The 27,742-nt window shown below is 37.7% G+C and overlaps 1 protein-coding gene across 6 annotated transcripts in view; it reads right to left on the bottom strand.

The window, feature by feature from the left end:
- FRMPD4 (FERM and PDZ domain containing 4) overlaps nucleotides 1-27,742 on the bottom strand; it is a 305,734-nt gene that overhangs the window by 243,727 nt on the left and 34,265 nt on the right. Inside the window, exon 1 of one of the 6 annotated variants that reach the window (XM_065073269.1) lies at nucleotides 14,223-14,241. The exons of the other annotated variants lie outside the window; for them this stretch is intronic. The gene's annotated coding sequence lies outside the window, so the exon portion shown is untranslated. Of the gene's footprint in view, nucleotides 1-14,222; nucleotides 14,242-27,742 lie in introns of those variants that run through there. 6 annotated transcript variants of the gene reach the window in all.

The raw sequence follows: 27,742 nt of genomic DNA on the forward strand, positions 1-27,742 counted from the left end.
TGCGAGGCACGAGAAAAAGTCGCCTTGCTCTCTCTGCTCACGCTAAACCGAGCAACAGCAATGAACCACGCAAAACCCACGATATCAGCCTGCTCTGAGCGTTCATGTGAGAGTAAAAACCAAGTGCTGTCACTTGTCAAACTAAGGTAAAACTCAAACTGTAAAAGTTACTAGACTGTTTCCAAATGACAGCTACATTGGTTTATAATCTCCATAAACTTTCATATTGAGGAAAAATTGATTTGGTATCCTGATCATATGTAGAGACGTCTAGACAAATCTACTAATTTCTCTTTCATACTATAGTTTTACTTCATTGCTCTTTTATATGATAAATTGCTCATACACTATATATTCATACTAAACTATGTTGGTTCTTCTCTCAACTTCTAGCTGTGCAAAAAAATGCTCACTAAGGGGGCTCAACACAGTCTCAAACTCTACAATTACTGCTATGTATTTTTTCACTTAGCCAATTCAGTCAAGACAGGTTTCTGCTTGAAACCTGGGGAAAAAAAAAAAAAGGCATGTCCAAAACCCAAAACTGAACATCCCAATTTCTCAAAATGTATTTCTTGCAAATAAATAAATGTATTATTACTCTATTTTTAGAAATTTTGTACCAGTCACAATATTCTTGCTACTACACAGTTAGGTGTAAATCTTTGAAAAATATCAACATGCAGCTTTAATATAATCCCTGCTATGCAAGTTTACTGTTCACTTCATTAAATGACGGATCTGCAACCTTTATCAAAAACAGACATTCCTTTAAATGCAGAGTCTGTTATACAAATCAGCTTTCTTTTTTTAATTTCTATAACCCTTCCTATTAAACAATCATACCCAAACAATGGTTGCCTGAGTGTCTCTCATTCAGTCAAGGAAGAACTCTTCCTCAAATCTTAAGAGGGAAAGAAAACTGCATAATAACAAACCAGCAATTTTTTAATGCAGCATTATCCAAACTTTTACATAATTCACCACACTGCTGAACAGAAAAGTTTATGAGAAAGGAATCCTCCTCTTCAAGAGAATATGATCAGATCCAGAGTCCTTCTGAAAAACATGCTGCAGATATCAATAAGTTCCAAAACACATGCTTAATAATAACTTTTGCAATTCTCACCATATTTACTGCACTGTTCAGTAACACATGCTTTTCTGAATATCAGTCTGGAAATACAGCACTAAGTATTACCCACAAATAAAAAAAGGAAAGAAAAAAACCTAAGGATAAACATCCTGGAGGCATAAGGAAGATGTGGTGCTCATAAGGCTGGGGCCCAGTGCCACATGGCAACACAGCACAAATGTCCCACAAGGACAGTCTGTGCATCGGAAAAGATCTGCATTGTGCACAATAGTAATGTAAGAGTTAAACGTTACAAAATAATTTGTTTCAGACATCCTCAGGCAACGTAAACATATCGAGAGGGAAATGAAGAGCAAAATAGGACACTGCTAATGGAATTTAAGTGGCCTCTATTTCTAGTTTTCAAAATAAACAGGCGCAGAAGTGACAGTTTTCCAAAACACAGTGAGCAGCTCGAGGACAACCAGAAAGTAGTGAGATGATTTATCAAAATCTCTGCAAAACATATTTACTAAGGTAAGAGGAACAGCATTCAATACCCTACAGCAATATTTAGAATTAATGAGGGAAAGAGAAAGGTCTCTTAAAGTTTTTTTTAAATGACTGCTTTCAGATAATGAGAACAGTTCAGCTACAAATGAATGATCATTTAGGATGTCTAAAGAAAACCTTCAAATAAAGATTTTCTCTTACAGCATTAGAATACGAGATCTTAGTGCTGACACAAACAAGGAAATAAATGTCAACATCAACACACCTTTGTTGCTGTTTAACCATATTTCAGGTAATGACCATGTGCATTGTGAGGGCTTGAAGGAGGAATTAAGTCAGTTGGGCACACTTCCACTGGTAAGGAAAAGGCTAGCCTTCAGCATGCAGGCAACCCTACCATCAAATATCACGTATTTTCTGTCCCAGTCCACAAAGCTCGGCTGCACATAGAAGAGCAACTACTGAAAACAGCGTGGAGAACTGACAGCACATCTGACTGAACACCAGAAATGAAATGTTCAGACCACACAGGAGTGATTTCCCAAAAGGATATATCTCTATAAGCCAATTTAAGGATGCAAGTGTTTAAAGCACTGCTTGTTTATAACCATAAATTCCTAATCTCTTCATGTGACCTGAAACAGTGACAAGTCACTGCACTAGCAGCCATCTGATTACAGGGAGGTGGGGAGGTGTTGCTGAGCAGACACCACATTGAAAGAAAAGCTGGCCTCCACATTTATATCTTACTCATAATGATTTATGCTACAGGAATCATCATACATGCCCCATGTGGCTACTGTGTCTGCAACACAAGCTGAAGTTTTGCACACTCCAGCAATGTGTATGTTTTCCTACTGATGATATCCAACTTCTTGGGTTCAGAAGATGCAGTAACAGTAGCATTATACCGAACATACTGGAGATGTACAGAGGTGTAAAGAAGAAAACAATACGTGAGTATAACCCCATGTAGGATATACCTACCTTAAGGAGGAAAAAACAAAACAAAACACACACACAAAAAAAAACCCTCACACAACACCCCCCCCCAAAAAAAAAAAAATATATATATATATTCAAAAAAATGTCATCACATTACCCTGTAGCCCATGTTTCACCACTTGCACATCTGAATGTGTTTGTTCTGAATTCTGGCTGGATTTTTCCTTTGTTTTGGTTTGGATTTGTTTTTCTGGTTTGCTTTCTATTTTAAATAGTCAATGCCAGTATTTTTTTCAACTAATTTGAAAGGACAGAGTCTGTATGGAAAGCATAATGGAGCACTGACGTAATACAGCAAAAGTTTCCAAATGCCCACATTCACTCTTTCAATTCAAACACAAAAGGGGTAATGCCATCTTCTTTGCCAAAGGCTGAAAATTACACATTCAGTTTCCAACAGAAGATTTGCAAGAGTTTAACAGAAATAATGATAGCCTGTTCATCAAATGGCTGCCAGATATGAAGGCTTTTTATACCTCTTACTCCCACTATCTGAATGACACTTTTTAGAAAAAGAAAAAAAAATAAATAAATCATTTTCTTTGTATGGATTTTACAGACCACAGGCTTTTCTTCTTTCCCCATTTGCTTCCTCCCTTCCATCAAAAAGAGACTGTATAAAGAAAAAGGAGTCTTAATTCTTGAATCACTGGTCAGATTTCCCTGTGTATTGGTAGGAATCTACCACAGTACTAACTGCCTTTCATCACCATCATATTTGACTTGGTACTACTTCAAACTTGATGTATTTTAATGTTTCCAGTCTGTCATACGAATTGACAGTAATGCTTCTGCAAAGAGAGCTTACCATAGCCTTTATTAAAAACTGATCAGAGTATCCACAGCAGTTCTCTCTGGATGTTTTATTTTGTCCTTGCACTTTTCAACAGATAGCTTTCAAAAGTACAAAAAAATAATATACTAAGTAAAGCTTGAACTTGCTTACATAAGAAAAACAAAAGAAAACAAAATGAAAAAGGATTTGGTCCTGCGCTGACTACCTGAAAAATAACTATCTGAATAATCTCACAAAACGCTTCCCAGAAAAATGTAGACTCTCTCTGAACATAATCTCTCTCAACTATCTACAGCTCCTAAGGTTCCTCTCATACTATATTAAATTCAGACTAACAACGTAGACATGTCAACAAACCTCTTCCAATCACAGTATGGCTTGCTGACAGGCCAAATGCTTTCAAAAATTACACATAGGAGTTAACAAAAGTAGGAGGAGGAGAAACAAATGCAGACTCCTAGGAGGAAAAAAAAATAAATTATAAAAAGTAAATGGATAGGAAGGTAGACAACACATGATTATCACCACAACAGCTTCTGTACTCTTATTTCCAGAAAACCTGTCATCTGCATTGCAGTGTTGTTGAAAGGGTTTTTTCTCTTGCATACCCGACTCCATGATTTTGCTTCGGTTTAATTCTGTTGTAGTAGTGTACTTTATAGTTAAGGGCCAAGCCATATGAATTTCCTCTAGAATCCAAAATTGTAAAACAGAAATTTTTTTGACAGGCAGATTTTATACATGTCTTTAGCTGTGTCTTACTATGGAGACATAACTGGACAGTTTCAAGCTCTGTTATAGAGATTCATTTTTTCAAACACAACATTCTGCAAATAACAAACATATAAACACACTCCTAGAGGTGGTCATGAGCTGTTGCAAGTTGCCTTAAACCTGCAGTGCAGGTGGAAAACACAGATACAACCAGGGACTCTTACTTGGGGAAGCGAGGAAGAACTTCTGAGAGTGATAGAGTTTTACATGTCCCTGAGAACCCAGATCCTTCCCAGCCCACCAGCTGTAGTAGGGACATCCCATGATAGACTTAGTCCTTTGCAGAAGTCCCAGCTCCAGGGCTTCTCAGTAAGTGAGGCACTTTGTGGCTCCCATTGTATGAAGATCATTTTTTACATGCGAAGGAAGATTGGGCATATATAAATGACAACATTCTCTATTGGTACTTCATCTTATTGGGAGAAGGAAAAATGACAGCACTGACGTCTGAGAACAAATTTTTCACTAAGAAAAAAGGAGAAAATATCAAAAAGTCTATATTTGGGAAACAAAGGAAGGTATAGATTATTCAGCTTCCCTCAACAGGACGTGGCAGATATTATGTCATGTAGCCAGCAATCCGCATTTATAAAGCTAAAAGTAGATTGGATTATCATTATTTTCACAGTCTTCCTTATTTGTAAGGCCACTTTTGAGTAAAGGCAATGAAACACAGATAGTCTGTATGGAGTTTCTGATGTCCTTGGCCAGCGCAGGTAAGGAACAATCCCTGATAGGACAGAAATTGTTACTTTACTCTTTGGTGCTCATACAAGCACTTTGAAATTTAAGACTAATTATTTTACAAGGACCCAGCACATACGTGCCAGAAAATACAGAAAATTGCAAGAACTTGAGGGGTGAAAAAAAAAGAATCTCAGTGATGGAGTCAAGCGAGGCAACAGCATTCAATTGCATCACACTGTTTAGAGGCCACCCTGGGCTTTTGTAACAAAATAGGCTTAGAGAACAAAGGATACAGCACCAGCCACCCCAGTGTTCCAGCAAGTTGGTTTAGCCTTGGCCCCAAAAGCTTATGATCTTTTCATAAGCCCTAAGTTTCATAACAGCATTCAGAGCTCAAAGAGCGTTCTGTCAATAATACCAAAGCTATTGCCTCCTAGTTCCTTCAACAACAACAAAAAATAATACTGAAATTAGTAGTTAAATCCCTCATTCCTAGTAAGACCCTCACCTTGGTGTTGCTCCTCTCTTCTGGATCTTCTTAAAAGCCAGTAGAAAAGGCTTCTTAATTACTGTTGCTAGCAGTTTTATTGTAAGAAGGAGCAAAGAGAATGTGAGGCCCTTTATTTCTAAAGCAAGTAAATACTATTTGTTTCTTCTTCTACACAGATGAGATCATGTCAATAAGCAGCTGAAGTTTAAGCCTTTCCTACCAGTTATGAAGCCACTCTATATTCTTAAATACTTAAATACTAACTTGGGGTGGGGAAATTACTTGAAGATGGTGGGACACAGCACAACTGATATATTAATCTTTTTCGGACTTCTGGTTTCTTTGGGTGATGGGCGAATTACGTATTGCAGCTGGCCCACAACCAAAACCAACACAAACAAAAAACATAACCTAAAGAAAGAAAGAAAAAAAAAAAAAGGGGGCAAAGAAAAAAAAACACAATGTATAAAACATTGCAAACCAATCTATAGACTTAAGACTCCAATGCTGCATAAAAAGCAAAGCACAATTCAAAGAAAGGATCTCAAATCCTTTTCACCCTGAACTGGCATATAAAACCTCCAGGGTACTCCAGATTGACTTCTAGGTGGATTTAAGGTCTGAGAAGCGAGACTGAGTTCTGACAGAAAAAGAAGGACCACTAACTAGCTTTTAAACACTGCTTTACCTGTCCATTGGTGTCATTATGGACAGTTTTGACATATATGTATAAAATATACATATATTTGTTATTTTTTAATATATGAAAAGTAATGTATTTTTATAAGATCAAAAAGAATAAACATTCAGAATACGCAGGAGGATGATGTAATTGTATTATCCAAATGCTGTTCCCATCACACGAACTTTCTTGCTTGCTTTCAGAGGTCCCAAGAATTTTACTTAATAAAGCAATCTGAGGAAAGAAAAAGGATTCTTCTTCACTGTTAAAATGTGGGTCTTTTATGATGAAAGCACACACACAAAAGGTGATCCCTCTCTTCTCCTAATAACTAGCTGGCACTTAGAAAACTGCCAAGGTTTTCTGGAGGATGTTAATAATATCTTCAAAAAGCCTCTGTTAAAGAACACAATCTTTTTCTCCAATATTTTTTTCATTTTTCAGTACTTTACTCAGCAACATACTATAAGTCAATCAAGTATTTTGGCTTATTTTTCCTTGTACAGAAAGGGAGAGTAAGCCCAAATCGTTGAGCATCTCCGCAATCACAAAGTAAGTTGGTACTTAAACAACACTAATTTAGATCTCTTGACATTTGACCCTATACTTTATGAAGTATACATTCACCTCGTGGAAAACGCAGCTAGAATTAAAATATTTCGTATTAGATGTAAAAATGCTGAGAAAGTTGTGCTACAGTCTTAAACAAGATGCAAATATACTTCTGTTGTACTCAACTCAGTTTTAGCCTCCCCGTATAAATCCCTACAGTGGCACAATGTAAAACATTCTCACCTCATCAGGTCTTCTTCATTCCTATTCTGCCTTGTCACATATCATTAAGCAGTATCAACCACGGTACAAGTAGTTCACCAAACAAAACCGCAAACGAGCTTGGTCCGCTATTATTAAAATATATTTTTCATTCCATTTTCTTAGAAATATCCCTCCCATCTTTCCCTGCAGGACTGACTGTTCATTTGAAGCTTGGCAGTCCTCAAACCTTTACTTTTGGAAGGTTATAGAACAAAGATTGCTAGCTCATATAATCAAATCTAACTGCTCTTACAAAATCTACAAAACAATCACCTTGTTACACCTCACTGCTCCCAGGATGTTTGCTTTTTACTAAGCATAAAAATATTCTAATTACTTATTGTAATGCTTTCTCCCTTCCTCTGCCCATGTAAACCCATGATGCATGAGATGCGGGTGGCATGAGTGGCAATAAGAAGCAGAAGAGCCCAATCTACAGCATAGGATGCTAGGATGGGCAAAAGAAGTAGATATATTATTTGACACAAGATAGCTGGAAGCATTACAAATAAAAAAACCAAGGACTAAAAACAGAAAATTAATTCACTACCTGGAAAGCACTGCAGTTAACTACATTACTTGTACTTGCAGGCTGGGAGAGCACGGGACAGGTACTCAAGATGATGAATCTGTGCAAACAGCTAGGAAGGAAGACTGAAAAGTAGTTTCCAAATATTTTTAACAGTGAAGGAGAATCCTTTTTCTTTCCTTAACATTCTTTTTTAAGCAAAATTATTGGGACCTCCAGAAGAAAGCAAGCATGTTCATGTGATGGAAACACCATTTGCATTCCAAAACACCAGCAGCATTCTGCTCTGACCTTGTGCCACAATTGACTGGTGTCCCATCACTTGGGATTTGTCAACTGTTTCAGCAGGCAGACTTTAACAGTCTTAAAGTCTTAGATAAGATAAATGGCCTAATAGCAAGTAATTTGGTACACATATTTAAAGTTTTAAGTTATCACTTGATTTGAGGTCCTCCATGTCATATAAGAAAAGGGATTTTTAATTAACTATGTTTCTCTGAGTACCACTATCTCAATTATGCTCATTTTGTAAATGCTTTTATACTCCTCTTTTCAATGGTCCCACACTATTTAAGATATTTCCATTTTCCTCATTTGTTGCTTATATTCCTATTACTTTTCTTGAAAATTTCACAGAGTTCTCAGGCTTTGTAACTGGAACTTAACAGATTTTAAAAGCATTGCCTTGTGAAAACAATTTTGTCTTCTGTATTTTGTAACAATCCTTTGTTCAAGACACCAAAATACAGCAGAACACACAACTATACATAACTCTCATGTATAATTAGATCAGTCATGTGAAGGGTAACAACTTCTGGAGGAAACAGGGAAGGTATTATATTCAAGTAACAGGAGACAAGATTAGAAGTATCTCTCTCCATAATTATCATGGGAAGGAACTAATAAATTTCTGTTCCTAAGTTTCTATATAAAAGTATTCATTAACAGCATATTAAAATGCATTCCTGTAGAGGAGTCATTGCTATACAGCCTGTTTTCCCAAGGGAAGACTGTTGATCATAAAGAGTAACTCAGAGAAATAAAAGCACATTTTCTAACATACATGCTTATGTTAAACAGGGAGGGAAAAAAAATACTCAAAAAAATAAACTTAATATCTAAACCGAGATTACGAAACAAGTTTTTGCACACTTAACCGTAGTCCAAGTCACACTAGGTACATGAAACTTTTCTTCAAAACTGTATTTAGGATTCTGTGTGCATGCACACATCCTCTCTAAACAAAAAAAACCCCACACCCATCTGCAGACACCTTACAAGAAGGTGCCCAGGAAAAGGTGATTATTTAATTAATCCATTATGCCTACCTAGCTGCACCACAAAGTACTAAACTGAAGAAAATAAATACTCAGGACTACAGCAGCCATTTATATTTTAATAATGGCTACCAGTGACTCCAACTTTGAATTGGGACAGTTAGGGTGAAATCTGATGTACAGAAGCAATAGTTCACAACAACAAAAGAGAATTAAATTTGTAATTTTGATTAACAGTCTGTGATGAAGCCAACTGGCATTGGCTGGAGTCAATTATTTGATTTTTTTTTTTCCCCCTACTTTGCCAAAGAAGAACTCTTGAGCTGGTCAGTTCTTCTGGGAAAAAAAACTGCTGCCTGTCATTGGAATCTAGCGAGCATCCATCAAAATAATATCAAGAAAATCACTGAGACAAAAATATTGATTAAAGAAACAGTCGTCACAACATGAAGCAATTATTTAGTTCCCCAGGTGTATCAGTGTGCATTTTATTCTTTGCATATTTTTTCCTAAGCTCCGCATGACATCTGGCAAGCCTCAGACAAAGGAGTAAATGTGAAACGCACTGATTTTGTTTTACTTGAGAGAAAAACTGTGGTTTTATATCTCAGCTTAGATATTTTTCCTATGATACTGGAGTTGAGCTGATTTACTAATCAACCAAATGAGTACTACAGGGATGTGCAAAATGAAAATAAGAAAATAAAAGCCATTCATTTTGTAATGAAAAAAGCCTCAGTGGAAAGAACAGCAGAAATTAAGATTCAAAAGTATTTTCAAATCAGAGTTATTATTATAGATCTGATTACAATTTGGCATTGATATTAAAAATTTAAGACTACAAAAAAAAAAGGCATTCTGTGTCCTTCTCTTTTTTTTTAATTTCCCAAGCTTTATAATTGGAAGAAAGTGTGAGATTTATTTAATGTCTGAGATAGGAGCAAACTCATTATTTCTGGAACATATAGGGATCATGCCTAAATATGCAGATCACATGATACTTTCTGACAGGGAAACTAAAGTTGTAACTTTGCTGTAAAAAAAAAAAAAAAAAAAAAAAAAAGGTTTGCAGTTTCTTGAGAGGATGTAACAACCGTACACCATGAGATTTTAAGAAAGATTGCAATGTTTTTCTCCCAAGCTTGTGAAGACCTTACACAAATCACTGTTTGCGGATGACAGATCTGCTGTTCAGCTTATTGCTTCTACCTTATGCTAGATTTTAGTCTATGTCATTACATTCATGGAAGCTAATTTTAGTCATGATCACGATTTGCAGACAAATCTAGACTGACTACTTGACTGCCAGATTTCACAACGAAAAATTCAGAGTTCCTGCATGTTCAGTGACATACGATTCTCGTGATTCATCACACAGACTATGAAAAGTGGAAGGGAGGAGTGATTACTGATGTTTCTTAGACAATAATGCCCTAAAGAAAAAAAAACAACAACAAAGGCAAATGAAAAAAAAAAAAGTAAAAAAACCCCACAAACAACAACAACAAAAAAAAAGCCCACACAAAAAAACAAAACAACAACACACACACACACACCCCACCAGAATTACTATTGTCATAGCTATCCTGACAGCTGATCACATAGGACTGGCCTTGGCTCCTCAGTATTATGCAAAGTTCATGTACACCACTTCTGGCACAGATATCAGAGTCACTGGTTCTTCACATTCCAAGGTCACAGCTGGAATCAAGACCTTCCTTGCCTCACCAGTAACTGACCTCCTCTTTTTTTTAAAGGACACTGAAGAAAAATCCATACTCTTGCTGTTGAAGGCTGAAGCATTTAAGAGATTAAGTAAGAGATGTGATGAAAACAAGCACAAAATTCATAAACATGCAAAAATAGCAAAGAATACACTCTATACCTATTACAAATCCATCTCATGAAGGATTTAATTTACAGAAAATAAGAGTAAACTAAATGCAAGATCATCCTCAGAGCAGAAAGTTTTGTGCTTGCAAGTCTACAACTAACCTTCTTAATGGCAGTGAGAGCGTGCCAGCCCTGAGCTGCACAAATAATGAATCTGGAACTTGCCAAGCCAAGAAATGAGAAATAACAAGGCTGGCTATACAGGTGAAGGTGGGATAAAGGATATGATAACAGGGCTTTGACAACAAGAATGACTTTATAAGCCAAATCTTACTCCTTTTCTTTCTTGAAGAAATTCTAAATATCTTCAACACAACTTGGACTTGAGGAGTTATCAACCTAGAAATCATTATGCCCTTAAAAGAAACACCCACAGTAAGTTTCAGGTAGAAGATAAAGCTTTACATTTACTATTATAGAAACAAACTTAAGACACCGATCCTCACATCATAAAAAAGTAAGACAGTTTGAACAGAAATATTACATAAAAATTCCTAAGGGAGCACTTAGAAATCTCAGGAGGAACCCTAAAGTTCACCCTATCTGATGTACCATCATTAATCACCATGAAAGAGACCCAAAAGCTAGAAGGTGTGCTTCTGTGTGCATAAATATAGCATACGTGCTCAGCAGAGCAGAGCAAAATCATCACAAAGGACATGGCCGTTTTGAACCCAAGACATGGGCAGCAGCTCATGTCCCCCACAGCTTCACTGCTCTGACCCTGAGTTCCCTCAACTTCATTTCATCATTCTCCCATTCTCTTTACTCTGCTCTTGCTACAACTGGACCACGGAAAGCTACATATTCCCCAGTGCATTTTGTTCACACATTGTTAATGCAGCCTGTATATGTGCCCAGACCTTCAGAGGGGAATATTATAAATAAATCAATGTAACATACAGATCATAACCAGCCCTGTTGCCTGCCTCACGCTTTCCCTTGGAGACCAGCACATAGCCAACAGCTTGTATCGCTGCGGCTGGGCCAGACGCTGACCTACAGAGAGAGTTCAAGGGAGGTAAAGGTTCAACAAGGTAAAGGGAAAAAAAAGAAAAACAAACTCCTCTGTGGTGCCCCTGCTTGTTCAGAAGGCCATTGTTCCCTCCAAAGAGCCTTGGCTGGCAGTGCTCCAGCTCCTGCTCCCTCACCATGTGATGAAGGCTCCAGTGCAGGGCATGGGGCTGAGCTGCTCCCCAGCCTGGCTGTTCACATCCATCCTCTTGCAAGGAGCCTACTCACTTTTTCTGTTTCCAAGATTAGCTTGTCCTAAAGAGCACAACTGTGCCAGGTCTGGAAGATTCTCATGGCTGTTTTGCAAAGGTACAGCCACGCTTAAAGCCCTCAGAAAGAAAGCAACAAAACCAAACAAAAAAACAAACAAACAAAACCCAATGCCTCCAAGCATTTTGTCGCTTAGAAGGATTTATGCGATTAGGCATCACGACAGCAACTTCTAGCCGTACTCTAGGACTTACTTTTGGGGTCAGCAATAAAAATCTCCTACAGGTTTTTAGATCTATAAGGGATGTCTGTGTCTGTTCTATTGCTTCTTCCATTGATGACATCTCTTAGGCATTGAAGATAATATGAAAGGAGTGCACTGCAGGTCACTTATGTCACCATATTAATGTTTTTTCCAGTTTCAGTGTCAAGACCTTCCCTCTCTCCCCACCAAAAAGCTCAGTCCTCTTCTAGTACCTTAATGAACAAGCTGACAAGTAGCACCTACTAACAATTTCAGATGTTTGGAAATTGGTTTTTTTTGCCCTCTCTCCATGATGACAGATATGTTAGAAAAACAAATAAACAAACAAAAACCCCAAACCATTCTGCTTCTTGGACAACAAACCCCCCGTTTTGTTTTGTAGCTCCTGCATGCTTCAGAGCTACTCCAGCCACTCTACAACTCAAGAGGCTTCTCTCTCTCCAGTAATTTAGGAGCTAACACGTTCTCTGCAGATATTATGTATGATATGTGGTTCCCCATAACACCAAGTCACTAGGAATAGGGGTGAGAGGACAAGGACACTTGAAAAACATGCTATAATTCAGGTCAACTGCAGAGTAAACCCATGTTTCTGTTATATCAGTAGTCTTCCTCCTTCCTTTGCACCTCTCTGCCCAGCTGTAAGCAACAGTTCTCATATGAAATATCAAGGGAGGCAAAGGGAAAGGTGGTAAGCTAAAATTTAATTTTAATTGTACAGCACATTTTACATTAATTTATTCCAATACCAGCACAAAGGAATGGCTCCTGTTTCCTCTCACTCACATACCAAAGCATAAGGAAATGCTGAGGTTTTGATTTTAAGACCTACCTTGTGCTCAAGCCATTAGCAATAGCTCAGAGATCCATTTGATTAAAAAACACAAATAATGCAACTGTTCTACTACTTGTGGATAAAAGCCATTCACCCTGTGGAGGTCCTTTCAGAAAAGTGTACACAAAAGCTCACACATTTCACAAAAAAACATTAATTCCTTATATATGTATACATATATTAATTTTGAAAGGAAAAATCAAAATAAGTATTTTGATAAGCAGATAAACAGGCACTTTATGTTCACTTTCTTTCACTTTAAGGAAAGCAGGATTTTTTTGTAGCTTTATCAGTGCAAACTAGAAATTCAGTTCCTGGGCATAATATGCCTACATCCTATAGATTAGTTCTTAAAAACAAAGGATCACAAAATACTGAAATCTATCAGACCCTACTGGAAATACAGTGTGTTTCAAAAAGATGGACCCAATTTCAGAGTAATTTCAACTTGAAATTGGGTCTATCTTTTTGAAACACCCTGTATATATATTGGCAGCTTCTGGCATGAAGATTTCCAATAGGATCCAAATTAAGCATCAAGTGAGGTAAAAAGGCAATTTTAATAAAAGTCACTCAAGCTCATCATTCTCACCACAGATATGTTCATTCTTTTACAGTTGTGTTCACGATGTACATAATCTCTATGTATTATAAAACGAGAAAGACCCATCTTCTACCAGTGCAGTTAGTCCACTGCTCTCACTAACAGTGCTCAAGAGGGATTCACTGATGTCAGTCTGGACATCTCCACCTGACGCTGCCTCCATTCTTTCAGCCACATTGCCTTACTAAAGAGAGCAGAAACACAGAAGAGTTGCAGTCCTTGTGTGCTGTTATTGAGAATTTATGGATTTTTCAGGTTATTGCATTAAAGCAACTGAAGGTACTTAATGGTGCTGGATGCAAATGAAAAGAACTGTTGAAATTTTGGATTATCAGGAAAAAAAACATAATAACGTTTAGTGGTTTTTTTCATACTACCAGACCGTTTTGCAGAAGTTGGGGGTGGAGGGTTTGTACAGAACAAATGACAAAATGGGAGGGCTAAGTATTTTTTCCAATTTATAATACAGAAAACATACAGATAAATGCACAATATGAAAATAAATTGATTTTTTGAATGCAACCAGAAAATTCCCATTAAACAGCTTCACATTTCACAATCATTTTACTGTTCAATCACAAGCAACGAGATTAGCTTTTACCTAAACTCAAAATCAACACTAAATCCACTGGCTGCCCCCTGACTGTTCAAAAACCATTCTCCGCCATCTGAACATCTCCTGCTATGGATAAAATGAAGCTGATATGGCTTTCCTGGAGACACTGCATCCTCCCAGTGACCATGTGCTCGTACTTACTGGCAAGCCTCACTTCGCAGACCGCACAGGGTCAGTAGCTACTGGGAACCTTTTGCAACCAAACATCGTCTTGGAAGCCTTTACTCCAGTAGTTCCACAGCTCCCTGCATCACGGCTACTTATACCAAGTGGTCTAATAATATTTCGTAACAGGTTATCCCTTTCACAAGGGCCCTCTTACATTACCATAAGTCTGTCAGTCTTCAAAATTTCCACTTTCAGTTCAACAGGTACACAGAATATACATATGGCATAGACAGTTTGTGGATGTAGTAGTGCTTTTATTACATAAATAATGCTGGATAAACAAAAATATGAATGGAAACTAACATCTCTGTATAAGTAAAACATGAGTTTTAAAAGGAATGCTTATATTTTGAACAAAGATACCATGTCAAGTCTTTTTGGCATTCTCAGGCTTTTTCCTACAGGGCAAAAAGTTATCAGCTACATTGGGAACAGAGTTATTTTTAATGGTAGAAAAGTCATTTTACTATTTGGCAAATACATTGGAAGAAACATGCAGTTTCAGTAACTCTAAAAACTTTCACGAATCCAGATCAAGTTGTCCAAATACCTTCATCTTAATTTTCACCCTCTTTCCCAAAGCATGATTCTGTTTGCTAATCTACTTCAATGTTTTATTTCCTTCCGTTTTTAGTAGTAGATAATGGGTTTTGTTTATAAACAGACCAGATCAAAACCATACTTAATAATTGTCTATGAACTGCTTCACATAATATAACTATACTATGTATAATATTCTGTTTGCATCACCAAACAGGTGTTCCCGCTACTTATGAGAGGCCAGCAACAGAGGTAGACGTGATCCACAAAGACTTTGAAATGAAATAAACCACACGCTAGTCTCCAAGAGAGGACAAAGAGAGGGAAAGACTAGATTGAATATTCACTACAGTGAATCATAAGCAACTGACTTTTCCCTATGAATACACCAATAACCTGAATGTTCTTTAAATGCTCGATATTGTGAAAAGCTGGAGGAGTTGCAGCTCTAATAACCTCTGCAGAATGATAAATCACTTATTATAAAAATCTGAGTTTGCAATGGAAGGCTCTATTTAAAAGAGCTATCCACAGATCCTAACACTTTCGGTAAGTCTGAAGTGATTTTTCTACAGTACTTACAGTCAATGCAATAATGAACTAGATTATGTCCAAGCACTGAACTATTCACAAAATCCCATCATAATATCTTTGTTTCATTCTCCAAAGACCCTCTCTCCTGCAATTGCTTTGTACAAATTTGCAGAGCTTTGTGCATTAGCAGCAAGCTCATCAAGCAGCTTCATTTCCTCCGGAGAACAAGATTCCACCTTACCACAGACATCTGATGACCCTAAAGAGGTTCAATCACCATTAAGACTGGAAACACAACTCATCTCTTTTTTACTCCAAACAAAACTGTCAGTAATTATGCCCTTTCTTACTGAATTAAGTAGATAGTCAAGAACAGTAACTTACAAATTAAGGCAGGTCATCTTAAAATTGTATCCAAGGCTTTGAAATTAAGAAACATAAACCTTTTAGCTCATCAAAAATTTAGAACATCTGATGTCATGCCATCTCAGTAAATGCTGTGTAACATGAATAGAAAAATATGCTCACAAACTGCTACAATACAGCATGACTATGCATTTGCAAATAACGTATGACAAGCTGAACACAGCAAAATTTACATTGGACCATTAATCATACACTGAATATCTCAAGTCAGTTTTACAACAGTCCTGCAGGACGTGCTGTAGGTGTGAGACTGAAATAGCCTTTCAAATCAGTAACTATTTGCAGAATCAAATATTCATGGTCAAACATTTACTCAGCATAGGAAAAACAAAATCCAAACAAACATGCAAATGGGAAAAAACAAGCACTGGAAGGAACTAACCACACACTGACAGTTACCAGGAGTGGAAAGGCTTCACCAAACTTGGCTCTCAGTCCCAAACCAAAAGCATAAGCAATTTTGTGCCTACCAGATGCAACTCAAGCTTCATGGGGAAAAAAACATAAAATAAAAATCCCACACCGTTCCTTTCCACGTTCATTCCCTCCTTCCTTACAAACATCCAAACAAAGAACAGCAAGAGCTAATTGACAAATAAGTACATTTTTAAAAGGGGCTATCACACAAAACGAGATACCTATTATCATTTCACAGCATATAAAGATGTTCCAATGGATAATGATCTGCAAATCATAAGAACTACATTTCTCAATGCAGTAAGCTAATAACTTAAGTCTTCGGCATCAGTTATACTCACATCTCGATGATAAAAGGTCACTTAGTAAAAAAAGCGTTTGATTATCCCTTTGATTGTATTGGCTGAACTTTTCAGGCAAGTCGAGAGGGTTAAAAGTAGAAATCATGCATGAAAGGCTGAGCTTGTGCGTAAAAGCTGCTTCGCTACAGCTGGCATTAATTTACCACATACTTAGTTCGGCAGCTTTAAAGAGATGGTAAAACACACTGAGATTGTGCTTTGGGCACTTTAGTTTTCTGAACTGAAGCCCTTGGAAGTCATGAGGCTTCATCACTCCCAGGAGGAGCTTAAGCAAAGACCTCTCAGCTCTGAGGCTTAGTGGGGGACAACAGCTCTTTGCTCCATCTAATGGTGAAAGAGAATAAGCATCTCTAGAAGGTTTAACTTACCTACCTGGTAAGGTCAACCCAGAGCAACTTGTGCACGTTATTTTATGTCATACTAGAGCACGCTTGAGCTGTGTGTTGATAAGGCATGGCACAGGCACACAGAGCTGCAGAGGAGGCAGAGGCACTTGCAGTTGCATTCCTGGAAATGGCAGGTCACGTAGGGACGGCTGGTAACCACTGCTGACGTCAACTGCCAACAAAGGAGCTGGGGTTTGTTCACACGCCCATCTCTGCTTTCTTCTGGCAAAGAAGGACAACAGGATGCTGGGCTGCATTAGCAAGGGTATCACCAGCAGAGCCAAAGACGTCATTATCCCACTTCACTCAGCTCTTATCAGGCCGCACCTGGAATAGTGTGTTTGTTTTTGGTCTCTGCTATGCAAAAAGGCAACGGACAGGCTGGAGAAGGTCCAGAGAAGGGCCACAAAGATGATCAAAGGACTGGGAAGCTGCCATATGAGGAAAGGCTGAGAGAACTGGGCTTGTTCAGCCTTGAGAAAAGAAGGCTTAGAGTAGACCTCATCACCGTGTTCCAGTATTTAAAGGGTGGCTACAAAGAAGATGGTGACTCCCTTTTTACAAGGGGTCACATGGAAAAGATGAGGGGCAATGGGAACAAGTTAGTCATGGGGAGAATCCAATTGGACACAAGAGGAAAATTTTTCACAGTAAGAACCATCAGCCACTGGAATGATCACCCCAGGGAAGTGGTGGATTCCCCAACATTGGACACTTTTAAGATTCAGCTGGACAGGGTGCTGGGCCAGCTTGTCTATCACTGTGATTTCCCAAGAAAGGTTGGACTAGATGATCCTTGCAGTCCCTTCCAACTTGATATTCTACGATTCTACAATTTTCCAAGACTACAGACCCTGTGCGGGGCAGCGGCGCATGCGTTGTACCTGCCATAGGAAGGTGATGTGTTGAGGGCAGGCGAGCTGTGGCAGGGCCAGCAGGACCAAATTCACACAACCACACTAAGAAACAAAAGGTTGAGCATGTTCTGCTGCTGAGTGGGGCTGTGATCTGGCAGCACAGCCCCCTTCCCAAGCCAACTCATGCCTGTGATCCCAGCAGCCGCTTGAGCCTGCCATCAAAAGACATGGGTGGGGGAAGAGAAGACTAAATGTCTGGTCTTCACCTACTATTTGATATTTTGCTAAGCAGACATCATTATGCTGACATTGCTTTTCCACTGAAGGGCTTCAGCTTACTCTCCAAGGCTTCCAAGAGCCATGAATCAAGAAAAGTGAGAGTCAGAACAATTTCTATATTATATAAGGTCTAAGACTGATGTTTCCAGAGGACTTCTGAATCTTCTTTATGATGTAGAAGAGTCCCTAAGTACTGTCCTAGTCTTGCTTTTGTGACACTTCATGGCTCCAGGCAAGAGGCTCACACAGCACCACAGCCATCTTTTGAGATCAGGAAGCATCCACGGGTTTTGACAAACCAAAGGATGCATGGCTCGTTTTCACACAACGGGTGCTATGCTGAGCACTGGGGAGGTGAAGCAAGCCAGGCAATTAGCCCAGGCACAACTGGATATGGAGAAGTGTTCACACTGAACAGTGCCCGGTACTTACTTTACGATGACCATGTTCATGTTTCTTTCACAATCCATCAGTTCCTGAAGAGAGAGTAGATATACCTGGATTGTCCTTTTAAGAAATTAATTAATTTGGAAGTACTAAATCTTGATGTATAAATGCTTAAAAAAAAACAAAAACAAAACAAAAATAAACATTGATGGTCGAGGGAAAAGACTTAAAAAAAATAAAATCCAGGTAGTCAGCTTTCATCATTTTCAAGCTCAATTTTCCGAAGATAAGGAGAAGCTATTCCTTCTGAAAAATCAGAACTTAATGAAAGTTGAGCACTCAAAATTCTCTAGTCAGCTTGGAAACATTATTTTAGAGGGCAGAGGGTGGGGGGGGTGTGGATTTCAGCACATGTGTATTGGTAGAAAAACAGTTATCGTCTAATCTGAAAAAGACAAGATACAGAGTTTTACCAACATAGCCTCCTTTCAAGCCCAGTAACACTGTACAAGTTAATTCAAACAACTCCTAAAGATAATTGCACCTTTATGTCAAGATAGTCTGATTGTTCTGCAGGTACAAAAGGTATATGTTATTCTAAACCCCTATACCATCTGGCAACTTTAAGATCTTATCATCTGGCAATTAATATCTAAATTCTATGCAGTTTTGTGAAATGCTTAATAATTGCATTATTAAAAATACTTGAAAAAATGCTCAGCTCAGTTATTTGTACTTTGATTTCTATTACATTGCACATATATATTTTACATAGATTTAGATATAAAAAGGTGGTTACTGCCCTATTTCTGATACACATTCCAAATTCCATAAGCCTTCAAGGCAACATCTGTAGATATCACTTTGATGAAAGCAAAAGCAGTAACAACTTATCTGAAAATGTCTTCTGCTCTATCATGTGCAAGTTTATAGGAGGAAAACAAAATCATGCTTCTGTCTTTAGGAAAATAAATCATGTAAATATACAAAAAAGGTTATACAAGAGCCCTATGTTATTTTAAATAAAAAACGTTAGTGACCTGCTATTTATGTAGCTCACTTCTTGCTGTGAATGTACTCCCTCCTCTTTGCAGAGATCTCATCCTCTTATTCTGCCAACTCTGAATGTAACATGAAATACTTAACATGAAAAAAACTATTATTATTTTTTTATTTCATGCACACATGCCATAGAAAAGAATAATTTATACTGATTTCTCTCAGTTTCTAAAAAAATATGTCTTAGAAATTTAGCTCAGTGGAAAAAGACTTAGGCCCTGCATTAACCAGTGTTTTCCTTTTGCTATGGTTATGCACTACTACTTGTTGGGGGGTCGGCTAACATAAGGAATAGTTATTGTTATAATTCCCTTGCACAATTAAGACACCTAACTTTTCATTTAGACTCAGAAAAAACACAACCAAACCTGAAATTTCACTTTCATCTTGCAATAATCAGTTTTGACAAACTTTATACTGTTTTTTTTTTTCCAGAAATGTAGAATAATTTTTTCATAAATTCTGTAAGTTCACTATTTGTTTAGAAACGTGACAGCAAATGAGCACAAACACAAGGCCCACTATATGAGAATCTTTTGAATTGTGTTCCCAGCACTACAGAAAACAAAGCTACTCTCAGAAGTATCAGATACGTATGTTCAGTATGTAGTTCATTATGAAACGGGAGTCACCTCAGAAAGCTACTTATGCACAAAAAAAAGATCCTCTACTGCCACACCATAACATAAGTACCAGGAAAAAAGTCCACATTCAGAGGTCAAACATTTCAGGATTTATCTACAGATATAACTAGACTAAATTTCTTCTAATAATTAATCACGAGGTCTTACAGTTCCTAAAATATATTGGTCAAAAGAAGAGCAAAGCCATCTGTCTAAAGGTGCATCAACCAGCAAATTAAATTGGCTATTTATTACTAAAACTTCTGATGCTCTTCCTATAAAAAAGAATTAATACAGTCACAAGTGAGGCGATGCATTGCCTCAGAGAAACATCCATACAGCATTTCATCATTTCTTGCACAGCCTGTTGGCTCAAGAGCATTACTGAGTTCAAAGAATCCACAACTTTACACAGATGCGTGTAGAAGAAACACCCAACACGCCCTGACCACAGACAGATGGGGCATTCAAACTTCTAGACTTGTCAAAGATGAGACCAAATTTACTAAGGCCAAGATTTGAAAGCTCTCCAATGCATTACTTACCATATAGTGCAGCTGTAGTAGGTAAAGCTAAAAGGTGCACAAAATTTAGGTTTTAGAATGGAAAGTGGTAAAAAGTGAAAAACATCCTAGTTGCAGTAAATGTTCAAAGTATTGACACAGGCTGCAAGACAGATGGGAAGTTTTTGATGCATCTGACTGATGACTGAATAATTAATAATAATAATAATAATAATAATAATAGTATCAGCTCTGCAAGAGTAGTTTGTGTTAAAGATTCAATTCCCCTTGGCAAAGAGACAAAGGTAACTTCCTCTCCTTTATGCGATCCTTGTATTGAGATGAGTATACCTGGTTAAATCTGCACATTCTCTGGCTCAGTAACTACTCCTAACTTTATACAGTCCTAAAATTAATGTTGGCCCTTTGAAGGCAACCATCAGGCTGATGTAGTCCTCAGTGAAAATGAGTTTGACATCCCTGATCTAACTCATCTTTAATGTACTTGTTCAAGTTCTCCTCTGCTACTGCCTTTAGTAGCAAAGGCTTCTTCTAGTAAACAAGCTTTCCAGAGTTAAGTTTTGTTTTGTTGCACACCCAGCATTAGACAAATCTGCATTAACATTATTATAATAACTTTCCATTTCTTTTAAACAGCCCTTCCTGTCTTGCCTTCTCTTGGGTACATTAGTGCTCTTACACTCATTCGCTTCCAGCACTTGAACATTTTTTAGAGTTTGAATTTATGTCTTTGCTTCAAATATTTATTTGAATACAAACTTGTTTGGGTGTTCTTTTGGGTTTTGGTTTTGGGGTTTTGTTTGGTTGTTTGTTTGAGGGTTTTTGTGAGTTTCATGATCCTGAAAGAAGTAACAGAACCTGAGAGATTGTAATTTAGTAAAAGAACAGGTAAAAGAAGCAGTAACCGAGGAAGGATACCATGCAAATCACTGCATTACACACCATCAAAACAAATGTGTCCCTAATATATATTTACTAGTGATAACATGGTATTTAAATCCTGAGATAAATGATAACTGCTTACCCGATTATCAGTTAAAAGCAGTATGTCATTTAAGTCTGTCTTATTAGATGACTTACTATCTAAAAAGGGTAGTTCCACTCTTGGATAGGTGGCCAACTTCAAGACAATGTTCTGCAAAAACAAGTTAATAGTTTACTCCAATGTTTCAGTTATAATACTGATTTTTTTCAGAAACAGCTTTCTATCTACTTCTCCTGCTTTCCGTTTCCCAAAGCACAATTATTTCATGTTCACCATTCTCTATTTTATTTGCAAGGAGGAAGGGGAAAGGACGAAACAAGGAACCTTTATAAAAAGAAAATCGCATAGTTCTGAACTTCTACACTTGGCTTAAGGAAGATGTTAGATTATTGCTCAGAAATTTAAAATATGTCTTACAAATAGCATATGGTGATAGTTCCCAATCCCCACCATGTGCCATTCAGAGGAAAGAACTGTGAACCACAGCTTGAGCTGAACTTGCTACCAACTTCCTATGGCTTAGAGGACAAGAGATGAGCCAGCGACACTTCCCTTCTCCAGGAGGCAAGATTGCCTGGACTGAACAGTCACCCTCTCAAGACAGGTCACCATCCTCTAGGGGCACACAAACCCCTACTACACCAAGAGCCAGTTTACCATGGCACTTAGCTTGCTCACCTCGCATGTAAGTGAGCTTATCTTTAGCATTCTAGTAGGTAAGCATGGACACATTCCTATGGGTGATACCTTCTGAAAAAGGCATCAACCCAAGGGAGCTTGAGTTATCTGTTGTCATTGATTTTTAACCAATCTTATAAAAATCAAGACAAAGAATTCAAACAATGCATTTAAATGTGTTTTCCCTTACATTAATAAAATTAAATCAACTTCTACTTCACATAGGACTGGTATCCTGCACCTCTGTCACACCTCTACAAAGCTGTTTTGTGTTCACCTTTTTAAACATGACAGCAAAACACCTTAGCACTCAAAATACTGAAACTATATGAGAGATTCAACTTATTTCTGATAAATTATTTTTAGAAGATTTAATGGTATTGGAGGTTCTACTGCCTCACTGACCCAAAGTGTATGAAGAGATTTTCTGCAAAGAATCTCTTTTTTCCTCTAGAAGTCTGCTCGCACAAACACGTAAGTAATCCAAAAGTCACCCTGGGTCCTCTCCTTCCATGTCACCACACAAACACCACAAGCCAGAACACAGCCTCCCCTATACCTGTATAACCCTGAGAGCCTTCCTGGCACCGTGGCAGTGTAACTGATTTCATCAGCTGAACTCAGAAGAATTTACAAACTGAATTTAAATAATAATAATAATAATAATAATAATAATAATAATAATAATACACACACCCATCCCAAGGCCCCAAAAAGACACACAGCGTTTGCAGATGTACAGAGTCCAGCAGAGCCTGGAGAGAAGTCACTGTGCACATGTCTGGATTGCTTACCTTGGGATAGCACTGAAAACTGCCCTAGAGTCACATTCCCTGTGTTATCTTTTGCTGCTACACATAAATTTTAAAACTCTGTATTCCCTAACCCTTACTGGATGCGATTTCTAGAACTATTCCAATTAAATTTCCCTGAAGCATAATTGGAAAATGTACAAGTAGCAGGAAATAAGTTTGTCAGGTTGTAAAGAACTGCCAGAGCTGACCTACCAGTCAAAATCAGCAATTGCTCCACATGGCTTTTACAACAAACTTTGAATCATTACATATCTCAGTCTATACTTACTCTCCTCCCAGAAACATTCTGCACAAACTCAACCCACGGCCTCTAAGATGAAAATGCTCCCTCATCCTTCAACCTCTGCAATCATTTAGACAGCCTCCACTACATTCACTTTGCACCTTTTTTGCCCCTCTGGACCTACAAAAACATAATAAATATTATGCTCTAATATTGTGTGCATACTATGCACAGAGCCTAAGCTTTGGAAATACATTATAATACTTATCTGAGAAATAAAATTTTAAACATTGTTCCTTTAGACACTATTCTAATGCCAGCATCTATAAATAACTAACGCAGCTATCTCGTAAAATTTATTAACAATATCTCATTGCATGTACCAGACCTTTTGCTTTAAACTAGAATTTAAACTAGAAGAACTTTTTTTCATCATCCAAATATTATAGATAGAGGTAGCACTAAAGAGGGTTTAAAAAAAAAAAAAAAAAAAAAAACACAGAACACACAACAACAACAGAGTGACCAAAATATCCATAGTTAATGGGGGCTGGAGGAGGACCCATAGAATAAAAGTTATTCTGAGACAATAGCAAAGCTTTCTCATTCCATGGGCTCTTTCAGAGTATGTAAGAATGACCCACATACAGGCATTCAGACCCTGCATCTCCAGCAGCAAGATGCAGCTGAATCCCGAGGCAAACAGACTTTCATATAAATTAAATGCTAAATTTGGTAACACATTTCAATACACTTAATAGTGGGACCAACTGAAAAAAAGGATAAAGAAATGAAAACTAGCGAGCTAAACATTTCTGGTGACCTTCATTTTATACTGATGTTCACTTGTGCTTCCAACTTCTTAATATTCATGTGCTGCTGCATGTTGATAATGCATTACTTTACATCCAAATATTATGGAAGAGCACAAAATACACAAGTATACAAGCTGAGCTGCAGGCACAAATGGAACGGATGGCATCCCAAAGACAGAAATGGCCAAAGTTGCACCACCAAGGGAAAAAAATAGATTTGGGTTTAATTGGATGAAATGTGTTTTCCTATTCCACCTCTTTCCTGCCGGTAGAGGCATTTAACAGAGAGTGGCATAACATAAACATCTGCCTTCTGCACAATAAACCCACTGCAGTAGTCAGCATCAATCCAAATGGAAGCATACAGGTGACTTCCACTACAAACGCCAATTAGTACTGAAATATTAATGTGGAGAACAATTACAAGTAAACTCTAAAACAGGTAAAAAACATTAAATGTGAGGGACAGAAGATATGTGAACTCTCTCCACTCCTTTTGTATTTATTTAAGTTCTTTATAAGTGTAGGAAGGTAACATTTTTTTCCAACAGAACTAGGAAGTTAATAGCAGTGACTCACAAATAGCAATTATGACATTTAAAAAATTATTAACTGCATCAATAATAAGTCCATAGGAATTATTGTAAATTAAGTAATAAAAACATTTCTAAGTCATGTATTTATGTAGTTTCCACATACATAAACTCACGTATGTAAAATACATGTCCCACAGAAGTTAGGGGAAATTTTGCTCTGACTATCACTGGAATGAGGACTTCCTCATTAATCTTAGCATTGAAACAGCAGTTTCAAATGTTAAGTTACTGAATTCTTAAATAATTATTTACATGAATGAATATGAGATTGTCAGCATTAAAACTGCTGTATGTATACAGGAAGCCCACAGCAAATAAAAAAATAAATAAAATAATAACTAAAATAAAATAAAATAAAAGTAATACTAAATGTGAAAAGAGCATTGATGCAATATATCTAACATTTTCAGAGACAAATGATTTGTCCACTCATTGTTTTGATTTAAATATCCAAACCATTTGCAAACATAAAATTAATTTTTAAAAAGCCATTATATAACATAAAATAGTACCTAAGTAGGACCCACCAGGGACAGTCCTTGGCTGTTCGCTATTTAACAGTTTACCAATGACCCAGAAGACAAATAAATGCTGCTGATACAAGCCACAGCTGGCAGAGGGACCAAGGGAAATGATAAACAAGAAGAGAATATGCCACTGATGGATGTATTGAGATCACTCATTTGAAGGACATCGACACAAGCGACAAAGATAATGCAAAGCTACCTATTTAGAAATAAATACAAGAAAATTTTACATGAAAGTATTGAGATTACAGAGGATTATGGTATTATGGCGTGTAATTAGATAGGCATGAAGACCATCATAACTTACTAGATGTCTAGACAGAAAAAGGGCTAAAAATAGAGATCACTGTATGCCTCTATTTGGCACTAGTAGAACAGATCATATGTCCCTACCAACATCCACAATTCCAAATTATAAAATGCCAAAAAAGAGCTTCAAGAATTACTAATACTAAAAGTAACACTTCTTAACTACCAAGTCAGAACACTAATTTTATTTATTATACCAAGTTGGAAGTTATCAATTAGCTCAGTTCCTGAGCATATAGCTATGTGAGCAAAAGCTTCTAAACAAACACCTTGATGGAGCAGCCAAAGGCTGAACAAGACCTAATAGCTAGAAGTTGAAGTTGGACAAATTTAGAAGATAAAATAGTTGGGGCTTTTTGTTCTTAAAGCAAGGGCAGTTAGCCACTGCAACAATCACAGGTCAATTTTCAAAAGCAGCTTTAGACAGCTTTCTTAAATATGAGTTTTGATGCGTGCAGTAATGCAGGGAAGTATTCTGAATGTTTTATAGAGGTCAGATTAGAACATTACAAATTTCCTCCTTCCTTATAATCAAGAAATACAGTGATAACACAGATTCCATCTCACCAAACATGCAATAAATCTTTACTTAGAAATATGCTAAAAGACAAGATATAGTACACAAGGACCACCATATTCCCCGAGTATTGAAGCATCTAATTGTCATAAAAATCAATGCAAATCACATTTAATTATGATACAGGTGACCAAATATATTTATAGCAACGGTCATCATATGATGCAACTCCAAAATATGATTGTATCCTCTCTCAACTGTTGAAGTTATCAGTAACTCTGAACCTAAAAACATAAGAATCATCATGCTTGTTACTAAGAGGGACATGCTGCACATAACTAAGTCAAACTAAAAAATGGGATAATACACAAAAAAAAATTTGGAAATAAAAACTGATTAGAGGGAACTTCAGCTTGGAAGATAGCTGCAAGAGATCTCTAGTAATCAGCAGTGAAAACATCATTAGAACTCACGAAAACAGATCAACATCACTTTTTAAATACAAACATTGCTGCATCCGGCATCCCAGGTCTCTGCCTGGCATCTCATTATGACAGTAAATGTTAACTAATTGCAGAACTGGAAGCTCATCTTCTGGTCATCAGCACTCATGGTATGGCTAATGCCAGCAAATACAGGAGAACCACAACTAGCAGCGATTTACAAATATGTATTTTTTTTTTAAACACAGAACCACAGAATGTCAGGGATTGGAAGGGACCTCAAAAGATCATCTAGTCCATTACCCCTGCGGAGCAGGAACACCTAGATGAGGTTAGACAGGAATGTGTCCAGGCGGGTTTCAAATGTCTCCAGAGAAAGAGACTCCACAACCTCCCTGGGCAGCCTGATCCAGTGTTCTGTTACCCTTACTGAGAAGAAGTTTCTTCTCAAATTTAAGTGGAACCTCTTGTGTTCCAATTTGAACCCATTGCCCCTTGTCCTACCACTGGTTGTCACCAAGAAGAGCTTGACTCCATCCTCGTGACACTCACCCTATTTGTAAACATTAATGAGGTTACCCCTCAGTCTCCTCCAAGCTAAAGAGACCCAGCTCCCTCAGCCTTTCCTCATCAGGGAGATGCTCCACTCCCTTAATCATCTTGGTTGCCCTGTGCTGGACTCTCTCCAGCAGTTCCCTGTCCTTCTTGAACTGAGGGGCCCAGAACTGGACACAATATTCCAGATGGGGTCTCACCAGGGCAGAGTAGAGGGGAAGGAGAACCTCTCTCAACCTACTAACCACCCCGCTCCTAATCCACCCCAGGATGCCAATGGCCTTCCTGGCCACAAGGGCAATACATGCAATACTCTACAATTTCCCTTGTTATATTTCATTACATTTTTCCCTGCCCAACTCTCCAGCCTGTCCAGGTCTCGCTGGATGGCAGCACAGCCTTCTGGGGTGTCAGCCACTCCTCCCAGCTTCGTGTCATCAGCAAACTTGCTGACAGGGCACTCTACTCTCTCGTCCAAATAATTGATGAATATATTGAATAATACAAGCCCCAATATTGACCTCTGAGGCACACCACTAAAAACAGACCTCCAACTGGACTCTGCCCCACTGACCACGACTCTCTGGCTTCTTTCCTTCAGCCAGTTCACAGTCCACCTCACTACCCAATCATCCA

The sequence above is a fragment of the Columba livia genome, chromosome 1, assembly GCF_036013475.1.
Source record: "Columba livia isolate bColLiv1 breed racing homer chromosome 1, bColLiv1.pat.W.v2, whole genome shotgun sequence".
Taxonomy (NCBI): Eukaryota; Metazoa; Chordata; class Aves; order Columbiformes; family Columbidae; genus Columba; species Columba livia.